The 19944-nt window shown below is 42.3% G+C and overlaps 1 protein-coding gene across 2 annotated transcripts in view; it reads right to left on the minus strand.

The window, feature by feature from the left end:
* ss (aryl hydrocarbon receptor spineless) overlaps nucleotides 1-19944 on the minus strand; it is a 252363-nt gene that overhangs the window by 32301 nt on the left and 200118 nt on the right. The gene's annotated exons all lie outside the window — the stretch shown is intronic.

Consider the following 19944-nt stretch of genomic DNA (forward strand, 5'->3'; position numbering starts at 1 on the left):
AACTATTGCTGTTCTTTCATCCTCTTTACGCAGATTTGCTATTAGTTCAGTAGCAAATTTAATTGTGTATCACTTTTCGAGAATATACGTTTCTACATTGTCCTATTCTCGAGTCTACTGCTATAATCTGTCAATTATTTTGTCAAATCGTATATTTAATTAATGTTCCTATTTCTCCTAATTTTCCTTCAATCTGTAGACAAAAATGGACAATTTGGGAAAAGGATTATTATCATTTTTATAATTACCGATTGTCAACAATTATAAAAACGAGGTACATGGCTCGAACAATCGTATCTCTTCTTCCCAAATTGTCCATTTTTTTCTTCACAAACTGAAGGAAAATCAAGGAAAATTTACTGTACTTCCCAACCCTTCCTTCCCATCGAAAAGCAAAATTCTCACAGATTCTTGCTTTCCTTGATAACTATAAATGACAACCAAAAAAGAAGAAAATAATTATAATTATCATAAACGAATTTATTCAAACATGATCTCCGAAACTATAAAACTCCGAAACACTTCAATCTCGAGAACTCAGAGAAAATTCAGAGAATTCGGAGAACATTTTGGCCGTCGCGATAAGGGTTAAAAATAAGAAGGGATGAATTTCGGAATATTCCGGCCGGGAAATTGAAGCCCCGTGTTCCGCAACAGGCCGAAGAGCTTCCGAAGGGAGTAGCCTCGGGACACCATAACCGATTGACCTGGGGGACGGATATCGAAGCGATCGCATGCGCGACGGATGCTGCGATTTGATTGGTTAATCCGGAGGGTGGGTTTCTCTCGGCGTCCGCGTCAATACGGATCCGCGCGTAGGGTGAGTTTCCCCGAGTCTCCTGTACCCCGAATATATAAGTTGTAATAGGATTTTCTCGTTGCCCCTACCCCCCACCCGGCGGACCCGTAATGGCCGACGTGGCCATTTCTGTAAAACGTCTCGGCCCCGTGGGATCCTCGGTAATCGGCGCGATTGCGTTCGAACTCGGGAATGGGATGATTCATTAGAAAATTGTTTTCTTGCCGGCCGTCCAGCTCCGTGACCAGTCAAACGAATATTACGAAATGCCGCGCGTCGAACGTTTCACGAATTTCACCGATCTGCAATTTGCTGCAATTCTTCCAGTCGGATGCGATCGTTTGATTGCAATATTCAGCGCGAATGCAACTAAACGTTTTTTTAGACTGTTGGTACCGTTAATTCTACCCTTGCTAATCACAGTAAATTCTCTCTAATTGAGCCGTTTATTTTGAAAGTGGCATAAGTCACTTTGCTTTTAAGTCGATATATTTAAGGGTTTGCGTTTTAACACGTTTAAACATATGGATGCTAACTTTCGAGAAGATTTACTTGTATTTGTTATCTCAGGATACTGATATTTTTCTCAGTATAAATAATTTCGTATAAACATTAAAAAATCACCACTTTTCATCACGGTAAAGTGACTTATGCCACTTTCAAAATAAACGGCTCAATTGACGCTCGGATCGCGCACAAAAATGGACAACTTGGGAATAGGAGCTACAATTATTCGAGCCTCGCGCCTCGTTTTTATAATTGTTGGCAATCGGCGACTGTAAAAACGAGCCTTGGCGCTCGAATAATCGTATCTCCTCTCCATAAATTGTCTATTTTTGGGCCCAATCCGAGCGTCAATTAGAGAGACATTACTGTAGTCGTTTCCATCCCCTAATTTTGTATTGAATTAGCAAAGTGCCAGGTTGACGAGGATGAAATATTATTAACATTAGATTTACGGAACACAAAGAACAGTTGTCTTATATTAGTTTATAAAAGTAACGATAAGACATTTATTCAATCTTGAACAAGTGTTATTGTCATATTTGTCGCAAGTAACATGTAAATTGAATAAATAACTCATAAATGTATCTATACGATGTGAATAATAATATATAAATAATATAATAATAATAATAATAATAATATAAATAATCGTAAATTAAAAAAATTTAATTTATTTTTATTATATATTTTATATTTATTATTAATTATTAACCCGTCATTTCGACGGGTTCCATAAATCTAGCGTTAATTTTGCTAGGGAATTTTTTGCGCAGTAACTGTTATAACTTTTGCAGTCAAATTGACAAGGTTTATTTATACGTATTTCAACGACGTTTTGGAATTTTCTGGGATAAAAAAAAGTTGAAATTGAATTAAAATCTTTTAAAAAAGGTCATCTCAGTGTCCATAATTCTTGGCCATTCTGCTTATCCGACATAAAAAAAACGTGAAAGTTCCTCAATTAGTATAAATTTGCCTATATAGCAAGTATTAAAACAATTGAAAAAATGTCGGTCATTTTGACGGGTTCCTTAAATCTAGCGTTAACTACAAATTTCAACCTAATAGCCAACCTAACTGCTCAGTAATCTCTCTTAAATCTAGAAATCGGCGAACATTTTTCCGAAAAGCTTCAAAGAAATTTACGGTTGCAATAAACAAGGAATTGCTCGCGAGACATAGTTATCAATGAAAAAGACATACAATCGTTCTACAATCATTACAGAAATTATAATTGAAGCATAAACAGCAATCTTCTTTACCGAATATATCATCCGTAACAACGGTCCAACAATTTCGTTACGAAAAATGCTTCGCCGGAACGAAAGATCGCGTTCAATTGATTTCTTGATTTCTCGAAGAGACGAAAGACCTTTCCATCGCGGGGATGATTCGGCGACAGACACAAGGGACGGAGTGAACTCGAGGGATTTTTATTTTTCGCGTGAGCTGACCGGTAAATCAGTCGCGTGCCGGTTGCGAGTACTCGCGTGTTCCGTCCAAGCGTGAACTTCTAATACCCCTTCATCCTCACCTTGACTCTGTATTAGCGGGTCGCCAATAATACTTCACGCACGAAATCTTTCCATTTTCTTCGCTCATGCAACTAGAAGTCAGGGGCACGGACACGGGCCGCGGCCAGTATGCAGATCCTAGAAATAACTAGGATCGGAATTATAGCTTTCGATGCCGCGCCGCGGTGCCCCTTCGGCCCCGGCACGTGCAATTTTCCTTCTAATTCGTTTTTGCGATCGTGCACATCGTTAACGCTGCACTTGCGGCCGCCCGGTTTACAGTGCATTCCGTTCTGGACCGACTCGAACCGCTGTTACCATGATTTTTCATCTGTAATTTACCTCATTACCGCACTTGTTTGAATTGCGGCAAGAAACCTTCGCCGTGTGTTTAGAATTCTTTCGTTCGCTCTTCGAGACGTCTATCATACAAATTTTCCAGTAGGGTGCAGATGTACCAGTGTTTCCGCGCCCCCCGGAGTAAAAAAGAAAAATGTCGTCTGTGCCGGCAGATTGAAAACGTATAGAAAAAGAAAATATAAATTGATGACCTTTTTATTGTGTTTACCTATCAACACGTAGGATTCAAGGAGAAGTATCAATTTATATGAAGTATTAATTTATATATCAAAGTATTAATTTATATGAAGTATCAATTTTTATATATATATATATATATATATATATATATATATATATATATATATATATATGCCGCCAGATTAAAAATGTATGGTAAAAGAAAAGTTTCATATATAAATTGATGACCTTTTTATTATGTTTTCCTATCAACGTGTTGGATTCAAGAAGTATCAATTTATATATGAAAGTAGCAATTTATATGAACTATCAATTTATATATATATATATGCCGTCAGATTAAAAACGTATGGAAAAAGAAAAGTTTCATATATAAATCGATGATATTTTTATTATGTTTTCCTATCAACGTGTAGGATTCAAGAAGAAGTATCAATTTATATGAACTATCAATTTATATATATATATATGCCGCCAAATTAAAAACGTATGGAAAAAGAAAAGTTTCATATATAAATCGATGATCTTTTTATTATGTTTTCCCATCAACGTGTAAAATTCAAGAAGAAGTATCAATTTATATATGAAACTGTTCTTTTTCCATGCGTTTTTAACGCCAATTTCCGGCGGCACAGAAATTGGGACAGCATTTTGAACAAATTGGGAGCATAATCTATTCAAAATAACCTTGACATAACCACAAGTTTCGTATAAATCTGTATCTGTGGCTATGAATGCAGGCGAGCATTAAAAAACGAGCATTACAGTAATTTTGATCGCAAGTAGAAACAACGTAAGACATTTTTTCAATGCTTAATCGTTGAGCAATGACAACAAAAATGGATTGACTCGGTTTTGCAGTATATCAACTAAAACATAAAACGTTATTGTACGTCTCGGCACTTGGTTTCTCGCGATTCAGTCGAACGGAGAAGCACGCGAGTGAAATGAAAATAAATATGAAGTTAATTGCTGCAAATCGTTTAAAAAACGTTCTCGTTTCTCTTTCGAATGACCGCTTGTCAATGCGTCAGACGGCGAAAAATTGTAATGTTAGTCGGTCGACGGCGCAGATAATAAGACAAAAATACTGCAAAAGTGTATGATTAAATGTTGGAGAAAGAGCAACAAAATTATCGCCGCGGAATGAACGAAGGATTATACGGTTTGTCACGCCTCGCGGAGCTTCGAGTGCTGCTACGGCTGCAAAATCATTAGAAGAAGACGCGAATGTATAAATAAGAAAGTGTACAGCACGAAGATCCCCGAAGCAGCTGAGTTTAGAAACATCGGGAGAAAAAAAGCAGCCAATGTTATGGAAGAAAAATGAGCCGTTTATTTTGAAAGTGGCATAAGTCACTTTGCTTTTAAGTCGATATATTTAAGGGTTTGCGTTTTAACACGTTTAAAAATATGGATGTTAACTTTCGAGAAGATTTACTTGTATTTGTTATCTCAGGATACTGAGATATTTTTCTCAGTATAAATAATTTCGTATAAACATTAAAAAATCGCCACTTTTCATTACGGTAAAGTGACTTATGCTAATTTCAAAATAAACGGCTTAAATATTGAACCTCGTTTGGAATTTGCCAGAAAATATCAGAACTGGACAGCTACTGAATGCGAACGGGTTATTTGGTCAGACGAGACCGAGATTAACAGGATTCTTATCAATTCTTCTATATTCGATAATAATTCATACAAAACTTGTGGGTATTTAGTTATGCTTCTTATTGCATGTTCAAAATTTTATTCGGTTGACGAACGACGATTCGAATAACGCCCGACTTCGAAGCTAAAAAAGGACAAGATAAAGTGATCGAGTAAGATGCGCGATCTGTGGAGACAGATTCAGAGCAAGGGTAGTCCCAATCTTTGCATTCCATGCATACTGATTCGAAATAAAATTAATTAGTATCGACATGGACATGTCGATGAAATACCGAACTCGATCCACATAAACATGAAATTACAAGTATTTCGACTACGACTGCAAGACGAATGGAAGAACTCGCAGTGGTGGTCGTCAACGGACACGAATGCAGCACGGTTGCAGCCGTTAAAATGCAACAGAGTGCAAGCTTCGGGCCAGTAAACAGTCTGGCAAATGAAAATGGCGAATCGTAAATACGTTCCCCGGTCTTTCATCAGCCGGCAGGTTTACGTTAAACGGCAATTTGTATTTTTCGCGATTCCTTAACGCGTGCATCGCAGATTTTTATCCACGCGCCGGCAGTAAATTTAATAATGAGTTACAAATCTTATAAATAACAGCAGTTATTCTTGTTAGGGCTTATGCAGTTTAATGAATCTCATGCGTCCGGCACACGCATAAATCAGATAATTGACGTACGTTTTCTACGTTGCGGCTGCAGAAACCGCATTAATGCGCGCAAACAGGAACGAGACCCTTTATTCCGCGGGGATTGCATTCATGGATGGTAAAGTGCAATTACGGAGCTATTTAATTGAAACATAATTCATTAGAGTTCGCCAATTAACATGCTCGGTGACGATGGTGCCGGCGTCCCTGGCTCCGAGAACCGTGGACTCGGGAAATTGCATTCGACGCCGCGGAAATCGAACGAATCCGAAATTTCTGCGACCTTCGAATTATATATTAGGTTGGCAATATTGCCATTCTTTTGTTAAGATTATAATTTTTTTGTCTTCAGCTTTGGTAGTTGGCACGTTTAGGTTGCTATAGAGAAACAAATTCCGTGTAGTTTTATTTTTACAACTGATAGTTCGCTGTGAATTTTAACACGCAGTGCAAAAACGAACATTTTCGACACATTTTACTTTTTTATTTGCATAAAGGCTTGAAAGAGCCGAGGCTCGCAAAGAGATATGCGAAGTTTATGGCGTCGATTGCTCAACAGAATGCACTTGTCGGAATTGGTTCAAAAAATTTCGTTCCGAAGATTTTTCACTTAAAGATGACCAACGTTCTGGTCGGCCTTCCGAAGTTGACGATGCCAAAATCAAAGCTATAATTGAATCGAATCGTCGTATAACTGTACGAGAGATTGCAAAAAGGTTAAATGCATCGCACACAACAATCGAATATCGCATAAGATGTCTTGGACTTGTTAAGAAGCACGATGTTTGGATTCCGCGTGAATCGAAAGAAATTCGCATAACGCAACGAATCGGTATTTGCGATACGCGTTTTAAACGTAACGCGATCGACCCTTTTTTGAAACGAATTATCACCGGCGATGAAAAATGGATCGTTTACGATAACATTGATCGAAAAAGGTCATGGTCCAAGCGTGATGAACCAGCACAAACCATATCGAAAGCTGAATCGCATCAGAAAAAGATCATGCTGTCAATTTGGTGGGACTATAAAGGTGTCGTGTATTTTGAGCTGCTTCCAAGCAACCGAACGATCAACTCAGATGTTCACTGCCAACAACTGATGAAATTGGAGGAAGCAATCAAAGTGAAAAGGCCAGAATTGGCAAATCGCGAAGGAATCGTGTTCCGTCACGACAATGCTAGGCCTCGCACATCTTTAGCAACGCGTACAAAATTATTGGAGCTTGATTTTGAAGTGATATCGCATCCTCCATTTATTTCGAAGTTTACAAAACTTTTTAAACGGTAAAAGTTTCAATAATAACGATAGCCTCGAATCGCGCTTGATCGAGTTGAAAAATGAACATTTTCGGTACAATTTACATTTTTGTTTTCATAAAGGCAAGAAAGCGGCCGAGGCTATGTCAAGGTTATGACTGATAAGGACCATAAGTTTTATGAGCTCGGAATCATGAAGTTTACCAGAAAGATGGCAAAGAGGTCATCGAACGGAAGATATTCGACCGATGAAAGTTTATTTTCACATAGCAAAAATTAAGTTTTATTTCACATTGAAATACCGAAATTACTTTCCTGCCAACCCAGTAGCTTCGCAGTGAGCCGAAATTTCACGTTTCCTAGTACAGTCAACGCGGAGATCTTCTATGTCGCGTGAAGATCCGCAAAACATCGGCTCTTCCGATGTTCTTTGCAACTCCGCGCGCGACCAGAAAATTCTCATTAGAAAAGCTCCGTCCGCGCCGAGAGCCTCGGCGAAAATGAATTATTTCTCGGCGAAACATTCCGCGAATTTGAATCAGCCCGGCTCCGGAAAGGCTCCGCCAGACGTGCAACTATGATTGCCACGGTGGAACGATTCCTTCCCCTCCGGATTCGCGTGCGCCCGATTGGGGTGCGTGGCCCATCGGGCCCCGACAGCCTCACCAGCTGCAACTTTGTCGTTCGTGCGTACGACGTCGATAAGCGTCTTTTCTGTCACGGCATGTAGAACGATCGTTTCATAAATTTACAGCTTTCAACGTATCCCGGCGGCAATCCATGCGACCGACGTATTTTGCCTTTCGGCGTTTCGCTAATTAACTCTTTCGTTGTATCCGTGTTGGTACCGCAAGCTGCCCCGGACAAACGGCGTCTCCCAATAGGCCACTTAATTACACACGCGTACATGTTAATGAGCTGCGACCCGCGCGCGAGTGCGCGAGCGAGCGTTATCGTGTCGCGGAAAAATAAAACGCCGCTTATTAGCCGACTTAGGCGAGAGTACGCGTGTACCGGTGTTTTTCTGGATCCGAGATGCCAACGAAAGGAAAACCTGATGCGCCTGCTGCTGGATTTCGCTAATAAGCTTAATGCGAACCGCGAGAGCCATGTTTCGCGGAGCGTGCGCACTCTGTGTCGTTATGAATAAACTGGAAGTCGATACGGGTGCTCGTAACGTGCTCGTAAATTATTTATTTACAGGGAAACTGGGTGATTTCTTGCGGTGGAAATAATGCGGGACGTTCGTTAAAATGGCTCTTTGTGTGCAAACGTTTCCTCGTGTAATACCTTTCTTTAACCGTGCGGTTGACATTCTTCCAGCGCGTATTAACCTACGTTCTTTTTTTCGCAAGTTTCCTTTTTTCCGCGAATCGAATTAATGGATCGTTGATTTCATGCTGTGTTACATACGATAATGATCGAGTTGCAGAGAACAGCTGCGATAGCAAAATCATTTAATGCCGATCGCATTTTGTTTGAGCGGTTCAATTTGTTAACAAGTACCGTGATTACGTGTACCATCGATGCTACACGCTTACGCGTTTACTTAACGCGTTAAAAACAAAAATAGTTTATAAGAAATTTAGAAGAAAATTATGTCAATCTTATCGCTGTCGTTGTTTACGAACGAATTTGCAAGATGTACAAAAATCGCTGCGCGTCTCTGGATCGTTTTAAGGCGCCTTTCTCGACGTCGGCATAAAAACCGAAGCATTCTAATCTATTAAAAAGAGACCTGTACATCTGAACTGAAAAGTGTACTTTTGACGACTTGAAGTACCCTAGAGACTCTCTCGTATCCGAATGTCTTGACATCGAAACATCATTCATTATCTAAAAATTTCATTCAAGTCCTCCATTGAGCGATAACGTATCGCTAAATAATCCGACGATCGGATAATAGACCGTTCGGATAGCAGAATACTGTAAAAGCAAACGTTCGGGTAACTAAAAAAATTTTTAAAAAATAGTTTATAACAAAGTTAGAACCGAAGAATTAATTTCCACCGCACGAATGAGTCGCGATCGGTTTGTCTCATTGTTACGTACGCGATAATTAATAGTTACATGCAATATATCGAGTTTCATTGGATTTGACTGATCAAAGTTCATTTCTTTGTATAGAAAAAATTCAGTTTCATTTCAAATTGAAGTAACGAGATCGCTTTGCAGCCAACCAAATAGTAAAATATCGAATGACCGGCGCGAAGAGACGAGTGAAAACAGCTCGGCACGGAACGTATTAACACTTGGCCAACCGAACGGGGAGATCTCCCCGTTTTAAATTCAGTCGGTTGACCACCGAATAGATGATTAATGAAAAATTAGAAATGATTGCTTAATTTTATTCAGATTTGCAAGAGGTACGAATGCTGAAGAAGTAATCGATGCCATATAAGTTTGCTTCATAATTTTTCTTTAATCGAATGAAATATTTTAATTTTATGAACATTTTTGAGGTTTCTAGCGCGGTCGTGGAAGTGTTAAGTAGCGAAATCAACGTTTCCCCGGCAGAAAATTACAATTACGCTCGAGCAACGAGAAAAAAGTCCGCGTCGCGACCTTCGGGTGCCATTTTTGACTCGAGCAACTCGCAGCGGCTGGAATCGATTAAACGGTCCGGCGGAACGTTAAACAAATCGTCCACGGCGAACATCCGAAGGATACACGTCGCATAGAGTAATAATAATAATAATAATAATAATAATAATAATAATAATAATAATAATAATAATAATAATAATAATAATAATAATAATAATAATAATAATAATAATAATAATAATAATAATAATAATAATAATAATAATAATAATAATAATAATAATAATAATAATAATAATAATAATAATAATAATAATAATAATAATAATAATAATAATAATAATAATAATAATCGTGATAATGGGCTGCCTGAAAGGTTCCATGCTCGCCTGTAATTAATTACAGCCGGTCCCGGCTGGTGGGACGAGCGTTCGCGAAAACCGGCACGAAAAAAATCCCGCGGCATTTCGGCCTTTTTTTCGTGTCCGACAAGAGACTCGGCTCGGATCGCTAGACGGCGCACTTCCGGAAAGTCAACCGCGGCCGGCAAAAGTCGCTCGAAAGTGTTTTATGGCCGCGAATGATTAATCGCATCTGCATCTGTCCGCGCAGCAACGACGCGGCCCCGGCTCTCTCGGTCGTTTCTTGCTTCGTCCCCGCCTGGCGGGCCCTCCGATTTTAATTTACCGTGAGGATTGAGTCGTTCGGAGTCGGTTTCGCTTGTTTTTGACCCGCCATTACCTGTCGTCGATCATCGCGAATTATTCTGCCGACGCGTCGCGAAACGTCGACCCGAAATACCGTCGCAAGAACATCGTTCTACCACGCGTTCTGCTCGATCGTTTCGGAGAAAACGACACGGGGAAACTCTCCTCTTTTTATCGGGCGCCTGTTCACGGCACGATTCTACTTTGTTATTTCCTGCCCGCGATTTTTTATATTATACTTTACTGGATATTATTGCAGCGTGTTCTTTCTGTTTGGTTTTCGTTGTTCGAGAACGAATTGCGATAGAATTTTCTAAAATTGTGTGGAGGTGGAAATTTGGTGAATTGAGCTGTTTATTTTGAAAGTGGCTCAAAGTCCATTCTCCAAAAGGATCGAGCTAGCTATTTTAACACTTAGCCAACCGAACGGGGAGATCTCCCCGTTTTAAATTCAGTCGATTGGCGACCGAATGGGTGATTAATGAAAAATTAAAACTAATTACTTAATTTTATTAAGATTTGCATGAGGTACGAATGCTGAAGAAGTAATTGATGCCATATAAGTTTGCTTAGTAATTTTTGTTCAATTGAATGGAATATTTTAATTTTATGGACATTTTTGAGGTCTCTAGCGCGATCGTGGAAGTGTTAATATTATATATGCCTACGTTATATATATATATATATATATATATATATATATATATATATATTTATATTTATATTATTTATATATTTCCTTATATATTATTTTGATTATATTTGATTATTTTATTATATTTTACTGCATTATTTATATTCGTATATAATTTCATTTCAGTAAAGCCTCTAAGAACGAAAAAACATTACACCACCATGTTATCAATTAGCAATATTTTTAAAGTGATTAAAATCACAAAATCCTGAAATATCTGGATTTTAAAATAACTGCACTCGTGCGGTCTTTCAAAACGAACGGCACAATTATTCCAAGCCTCTATTTCTCCAGTTTAGAGCGCGAGGATCTCGAGGTAAAAACTCGTCAAATTTCCCTTCGATTTCAGCATCGACAAAGTTTCTCGATCAACCTCCCAATGAAATTTCTAATCGGTCCGCGAATATTCGCGGTAGAAAATATACGCGTGCGAAACGCCGCGAAGTGTGCGCAGCAAGTGTCGGCCGGAAATCGGTGAGAAATCGTCGGAAAAATGAGCGACCCCGATTCGTCGAATTATTCGAGTTAGCGATTCAAGGATCCACGGCCAGTGTCTCGGCAGCGTCGACGCCAAGGTAAGAGGAACGCCGGCGATACGTAAGGCGCAAAAGGGGGTGGTATCTAAGGGAGGAAAGGAGCACGCGATCAATACGGGAAGGACTAGCGGTGCCAGACCAAGGCGAGCCCCGTCGACCACCAACCTAACCTCATATCATCCCATCCCATGCACCCACCTAGCCTACAGTTACCTTTGACTCAGCCCGTGTCTCACTGACTCACTACACTCTGCCGATCGCCTCGTTTTCCCTTGCGCCCGACTTCCGGTTATCAGTCTTGCCCACCATTACAGGGTATGAAGGAACGCAATCCGGCTCTCGACCTCGACCATTATTCCGACTGTGTGCGACCCGAGCGAATATTCCCCGGGCCGCGCGGCCGTTTAAAAACCCCTGTCAACGGCACTCGCGATTCATATTTTTCTCGGGCCTAACGACGCTAAGTTTTGCGGGGGTGGGGGGGTGGGGGGGTGATCGTCGTTCGGCAGCGCGAGCTTCCCGTTACCGGAGCCGTCGTGATTGCCAGTTGTAAACCAGCGCGCTTCCATCGTGCTTTAACATTATCCGCAGAGAAATTGATCGTCGCCGCTTTGTCAACTGTGTTTTCGCGGGGCGAGCCGTGGCGTTCGACGCGCGTGTCCACCAGAACGAAAGCAGAAATTGCCGTTCTGATCGCAGCTCGGACGCGTATGTTTAATCAGGAGGTTGATCGTTGAATCGGTGGGCAAATTTTGGAGAAGTCGAGACAATCGACTTTGGAACGACAAGCGCGGATTTATTTCTATTGGGTTGGCAACTAAGTAATTGCCGATTTGTTCAATGAAATAAAAATTTCTTTTTTACTTGGAACGAAGTTTAATCTGTAATGTATTTTCCATTTTGTTCGATGACCTTTTGCCATCTCTCTGACAACTTGAAAATTCCACGCTCGTAGAAAGTCTGATCCTTTTCGGCCGAAAGCTGAGTTAAGTGAGATTTTACAGCGTCATCGTCATTAAAAGTTTTACCACGAAGGGAGTTGTTCAGGGATCGAAATAAGTGGTGATCCGATGGCGCGAGATCAGGACTATATGGTGGGTGTAACATCAATTCCCAACCAATATCCATCAATTTTTGCCGAGTGGACAAAGACGTGTGCGGCCTAGCATTGTCCTGCTGGAAAATGACACCTTTACGATTCACCAATTCTGGTCGCTTTTCCTTCACCGCTGCATTCAATTTGTCCAGTTGCTATCATTCACGGATAATAAAAAATAACATAACAATAATAATAATAATAATTTTATAATACAGCATTTACGGATATCATAAAAATGGGAGTGAGAGACATCTATAACTGAAATCGGCAATTACTTAGTTGCCAACCCAATATAAACGCGTGGTAAACGGCGATTTTTTGAACGACGCAAAGGAGGGATAATTCGCGACGGATGGCGGAGACTCGGTGAATCGAGCGAACAGTTTCTGAAGTCTTCGTTTGAATCTAGTAACGCTGCATGAAATTCTGTCAATCTTATCGCTGTCGTTGTTTACGAACGAATTTGCAAGGTGTATAAAAATCCCAGCGCACCTCTAGATCGTTTTAAGGCGCCTTTCTCGACGTCAGCATAAAAACCGAAGCATTCTAATCTATTAAAAAGAGACTTGTACATCTAAACTGAAAAGTGTCCTCTCGACGACTTGAAGTACCCTAGAGACTCTCTCTTATCCGAACGTCTTGACATGGAAACATTATCCATTATCTAAAAATTTCATTCAAGTCCTCCATTGAGCGATAACGTATCGAAATAATCCGACGATCGGATAATAGACCGTTCGGATAGCAGAATACTGTAAAAGCAAACGTTCGGATAAGGAAGTTCTCAGCGTAATTTTCGGCCATTTAACGGACACGAGATTCGCACGATCGCACGGCGACGCAAGCTGCGTATATTTTCGGTGTTACACGCTGCGCGTATAATTATAAATGGGCCCGGGAATAATAAGCTGATTATCATCGACGGCGGACACTCCGGCGGACGATTTAAGAACATTTTAGCTAACGAAACCGACATCGTTTAAACCGGCAAGCTGCTACTCAATGGCGCTCCTTCCATCGGTGAGCTTTGACACCTGCCGCTCGAATCACTTGACTCATCTCGCGCGAGGCGGTTTCCGATCGCAGCCACAGATTATCCGCTATCTTGTTTGATTAATCTCGATACGACAGCCGACGGCTCGCGACGATGTGTACATAAAGGCCTTGTTCCTTTCGGCTTAACGAGAACGTTTCTAGAATATCGCCGATCGAGACGGTTCTTCCGGATGATGCTACGACATCTGATGTTCTTATAGCGTTGTAGAAAACTCGTAGGATCTCCCTTTTTGCCTGGAATCAAGGTGTGAGTAATTTCTCCCTAATTCGCGCACAGAATGGCGCACAGAAGTGGACAATTTGGGAAGAGCAGATACGATTGTTCGAGCCTGTAATTCGTAACAATTCTAAAAACGAGACGCAAGCCTCGAATAATCGTATCTCCTCTCTCCGAATTGTCCATTTTTGGGCGCGATCCGAGCGCGAATTAGGGAGAAATTACTGTACTTCTGTTCGCTTTGCTCGACAGGAAATCTATCACTGCGATCAAAATGATTGGTATCGTATTTTTTATTTAAAAATTGTTAAAATTATAGGGACTTTCTCACTGGAATCGATTTAACTTCTCAATGAGAGCCGACATTATAATAAAAATGGCACGCAGTCTAGGTAAATAATCTACCTAGATTTACCTAGATTTACCTAAATAATTATTCAGCGTCATCGTTCCCATAAAACAACACGCGTCAGTCTTTTTAGTGCTCGGTATTTTTATTGTTAAACAGATCTATGCCGAATCGAAGCACAGATCTCACACGATCATTTAACTTAAACATTTAGCTCAAACATTTCGTTTAAGCAGAGATGTTCCCGATCAAATTTTCAATCGATCGCAAGATTAAATTGACAAAAGACCCTTCGAAAACGAGATTCTTTGAAGCGTCGCACTGTTCGATAGATACAACTCCGCGAGAAAATGAACCACGATACGGCTCCGAATTCTTTCTAGCTAGCTGCTAATTAAGAGCAGCCGTAGATCTCTCCTGACACAAAGACGAATCAGCACCGCGGTCTAATGACCGTCCAAGATGCTCCGAATGCGATCGAATAGGAGCAATCGATGGCGGCGAGACTCGTTCTCGAATCGTTTAATTTTTCTAGCAGCGAACCAAGTGGCTGGCCGTCTTGCGCGGCAGATCTGCACGCTTCAAGCTCTTACTTGTTGCTGATGCTTGCATGTCTGCCCCTTCTGCCTCCTGGTTGATTGCTCAACTTCGTCCTGACTGTTTTCCTGTCGTTCAACTAGTCCGTCACGAGAAATCCTTCGAACGTGCAGCCTTCGAACGTGCTTCGGGGTTCGGTATCCTGGCAGGACGACGTACGAGCGAGCGTCTCGGTCGAACGTGTACGCAAAAAAGCTCTTTCGTCGTCGTAGTCGACGACGAAAACGATCACGGGGAACAGACGAAAGCGGCGGCGCATCCGGTTGATAACGCCATTATCCCGTCAGACCGACAACGAGGCAATTCTTTTATTGAAATGCATAACTGCGGGCGATTTGCTCAGCCTCGGCCGAACCAAATTCGCATATGTTTATTTAGATTAGATGTTCGGTTATATAAAACACACCGGGGACAGGTTACATAAGCGATTAATCCAGCCGATGACTGGCAGCGCTGTCTCCTCCAGGAATTACCATGTTCTGCTAGATAGAAATGCAGAAGAAGACGCGCGGACGTTCCGCAACTGAGAACCAGTCGATGCGCGAAACAAGGAATTTTTATTCAACGATAAGTCCACCGAGTTCTGAAAGTAATTAATGCGCATTGCTTTGTAATTTATGTAGACATTTTGCCATTTTCATTGGAATATAGTCATTTCTCCCAGAAATGTTCGGAATTGAAACCGGCGGATCTCAGAGTACTAAGGCACGATTTTTCCGGCCGCGCGACTCGCATGATTGAACTTTTTTATTTCTAATTTTTTTGGTCACGATTCGAAGCCAATTCGGAGGCCATGTGACACGATTCGAAGGCAATTCGGAGGCAATTCGGATGCAATTCGAAAGCAATTCGAAGGCAATTCCAAGGCAATTCGAAAGCAATTCGAAGACAATTCAAAGGCTATGTGACACGATTCGAAGGCAATTTGGAAGCCACGTGACACGATTCGAAAGCAATTCGAAGGCAATTGAAAGGCAATTCGAAGACAATTCAAAGGCCACATGACACGATTCGAAGGCAATTTGGAAGCCACGTGACACGATTTGTGCGCAGATCGCGCACAAAACAGCACAATTTAGGAAGAGGAGATGTGATTTCAACGTTTTGTCCATTAAACTGTGATTACTTTCGACGATAGGGCGCATCCTTGGACTATTTCAGCAGCATAAAAAACAGCCTACGAACCGCAATAGTTCATTCCAAAGAGGACAACGAGAAATCACTTCGATCCTGTCTGCAGAAGTCTTACACGCGACATTGTTCCCCGACGTAGTCTTCCTACCAAATCAAAGATCTTTGGTGAATCATTTTTTATTATCGAAGTGCGTCTGAAATAACCGTGCCTTCCTTTTCAAATTGTCCATTTTTGTTTTACAAACTGAGTGTAAATTAGGGAGAATTTACCGCGATTCCAGCGACCGTGTTAAACGACGACGATCTCGGACGACGATTGAACGCGATTTAAAAAATCGTTATTGCTACCAGAGAAATTGGCCGATCCCGTCGTCGAAGGATGGTCGACCCGACGGTGGACGAACGATCGCATTAGACTGTCGGCGAGTCCGATAATGTTTCCGTTGACAGCGCCGGCGAGGGAAAGTTTTCGAGCGAGCCACCATCGTCGGCAAGGATCCCCGGGATGTAGGCGGCAATTGGAAGTTCGCTGGAACCTGTGCCGTATAAGTATAGCCGGGCATAGTGAGAGGCAGCGGGAAGAAAAATAGCTCGGTTATGATTACGGGTTACCGGTGGCGGGGGTTGTTCCTGACCACGACCCTCTTTTACCGCTACTGCGGTGTGGCTGGCGTATTAATGCGATACACGATAGCCTGCTGGCTATTAAATAAAAAATATGAGAGCAAAATGGCTGCTTTCGCGGCGATACGTCACCGAGAGGCGTGATTTGTACCGAACCCCGGCTAAAAATCCCCTCGGATCCCGCTACCAGCCTGGAAACCGCCTCCGGAGGAGCCTCGATCAATTTTCGTGTGTCGATAACGGAGCTAATGGACAGGTTCTTGACGATCGCTGTCTGGCTTCGATCTCCCCCGATCCAGGATCCACGAAACTGCTCCGACAGAACGCCGCACCGATCGATCTGTCCGGATGCGCAGCCATCGCTTAGCCTAACCCCCTCGATAAAACGCGTCGCCGAAAAATCCACGTTGCTTCGATTTTTCGGGCAAATGAGCCGTTCGAGTGGTCAGCTCGCAGTTCGGCTCGTAGATTGGCTCGGCGAAGTCCGAAAAATGCGCGGAAAGAAGAAACGCGACCGGGAGTAAAATATGAACGGTCCTCAAGAGTTGAAGGACCTTTCTCGAAAGGAAGAGATCGAGAGAACGGAGCGGATAGATCGTCGTTTTATCGTGAAACGTCCATCAACCCGGCGGAGTCATCGTCCAATCCTAAGAGTCCCCTAGCTCCCGTTTAGAGGGCGCAAATGGAGAGCCGGCCGGCCACAGTCGGCCCAATAAATTCGGAGCCCCGAAAATAAAAGTAGATATTAAATCGGAGGTGCGATACCTAAAGAGCATAATATATTCTCTTGGTCCCGGAGGATCCTTGACGCTCCCGAGGATCGAATATCGGATATCGTCCTGGGGTAGACTCATCGATTCCATTAATCAGCCCCGAAAGAGGGACGAAAAGGCGAGAAAAAGGAGGCCGACGACGGAGGCGACGGTTCGAGCGGCGCGCTCGCCGGCGAGTTTTCTGTCTCGTTTTTTCGCCGGTTCCCCGGCATCATTCACTGTTCGCGGTGTCAAGAAAAGTATGTTCGAGTTTCATAAAGGAAAGCTGAGAGGCGCGCTCCTCGCGACGGGGGGCGCGCGTATCGTGCGTTTGCTCGGGGTGATAATTTGCAAGAGATGGCAGAAATGGATTGGCAAAAGTATGTTCTTCTCGCCGATTGAAAAATCCCCGTGGTCGGCGGGGGAACCGCCGTGTGTTTTATTAGTTTATCGCAGCGATTTCAACCTGTTCCAGGACGGGACCCGGCTGATTAATGCTGATACGGCGCCGTGTTCGCCGCGATAAAACGATCGCGCGGCGACCGTTCGCCCAATGTTACATTGTTCGACCGAACAATTCTCTGTGGACTTGTCCGCTGCGTCAACGTCCGGAAAGCTGCGCGTTTGCCTTCGACGTTCTTTCCGGGGCGCACGAAATTGGAAGACGCTTTTCGCTCGTCGATAGGGATGGGGATCAAGCTCGATATACAGTAATGTCTCTATAATCCGGGCTCGGATCGCGCACAAAAATGGACAATTTGAGAAGAGGAGATGTGATTGCAGCGTTCGGTCCATTTTTATGTCGTGCCATTTTTATTATAATGTCCGCTCTCGTTAAGAAATTAAATCGATTCCAGTGAGAAAGTCCCTATAATTTTAACAATTTTTAAATGAAAAATACCATACCGATCAATTTGATCGCAGTGATAGATTTCCTGTCGAGCAAAGCGAACAGAAGTACAGTAATTTCTTCCTAATTCGCGCGCACAAAAATGGACAATTTGGGATGAAGAGGTACGATTATTCGAATCTTGCTGCTTGATTTTTATAGTAGATGACAATTGATAAGTATAAAAACGAGCCGTGAGGCTCGATTAAAAACGTATTTCTGCTTCCAAAATTGTCCAGTTTTGTTTGGAAGTTGAACGAAAATTAGAGAGATTTTACTGTATGTACCAAATCTCAGTGCCTTAAAATTCTTTTAAAAAAGGATGTATGACAACTTCTCCCTAATTCGGGGAGAGAAGATGCGATTATTCGAGCCTTGCGTCTCGTTTTCATAGTCGTTGACAATCGGTAACTATACAAAAATCGCAAATTCCTTGCAATTGTCCCAAATTGTCCACTTTTATACGCCATCTGAGCGCGAATTAGGGAGAAATTACAGTAGTAAGTTCGAACGGCTCCTCGTAGCGACTTTCCAAGCGCAAAAGCGTTAAAGTCCTACAGATTCACGTACATCGTACGTCTTCGAGCACTTTTCAGCCTCGAATAGCTATCCCCGCTCAGCTCGAGTAATCGTATCTCCTCTTCCCAAATTGTCCATTTTAGCGGACAACCTGAGCGTCAGTAAGGGAGACATTACTGTACAAGGCTCGAATAATCGTATCTCCTCTTTCCAAATTGTCCGTTTCTGTACACAACCTGAGCGTCAGTAAGGGAGACATTACTGTACAGGGTGTTCCCGGGTTAAATTGACGAACTTTGGGTATACATTTGGGCCTCTGAAACAAAGAAATTTTCCCGATGGAAGAGAACACTAGCAAATGCTTTCTTCGAGAGGCATTTACTGCTATAGTTGTATGAGGATGTTTGTCGTTAGCCGGAGAAGCACTGTGCCAGTTTCTGGGCATTGTTATGGCGTGGCGGTGCCGTGGGAGGATGTAGCAGAACCAACACGTCGGCATAATGAACGCAAACGAAACCTCGTCCTCCCCCGGAATATTTAAAGCAATTTCGCAGATAGCGATCAGCGGCGTTCGCAGATAGCGTGCGAGGAGATACTTTCCTGGTTTAATACTTACGATTTTCTCAACGGTATGCGGATACATTACTCCTGTAAAGGTTTCCTAGCGCGAGACAGTTACTGCGCGTTTTCCAACACTCTCGCCGCGTTCCTTAGTGCAGGGAATTGCATCCCCGCCGGGGAAACTGTAAATCTGTCGGCGCGTACGCCGAATCTACAAACTTCTTTCTTCCCTCGCCGCTTCCGAGCCTTTAGAAAATCAACTACGTAACCCCATTTGGAACAATGATTTATTAACACCACCGCCGGCTTGTATATTCTTCCGAGAATCCGCCGCCACTTTATCAATGCGTACTGCCGTGAAAACGGCCGCGCATGCTTTCGGAATAGTTCCGAGAGAACGAGTTCCACCTACGAATGTGTTCGGCTGCATCGCGATTCCGAAGGAAATTCTACGCGCCGAAAGTCGAATTTCGCGACTCGTTTTTGGGACGCGGAGTAATTTAATCGCTGATTTGCGCTCAGGTCGCGCACGAGAATAGACAATTTGGAAAGAGGCTTGTTTTTTTATAGTTACCGATTGCAGTAATTTTGAAAACGTGACGCGGGGCTCGAATAATCGTGTACATAAGCGCTGCATGATTTACGGATACGAAAATTAAGAGGAGGCTACTCTAAATAAAATCAGTGTACTGCAAATTCTCCCTAATTGACGCGCAAA

Source organism: Megalopta genalis, chromosome 3 (assembly GCF_051020955.1).
Source record: "Megalopta genalis isolate 19385.01 chromosome 3, iyMegGena1_principal, whole genome shotgun sequence".
NCBI lineage: Eukaryota > Metazoa > Arthropoda > Insecta > Hymenoptera > Halictidae > Megalopta > Megalopta genalis.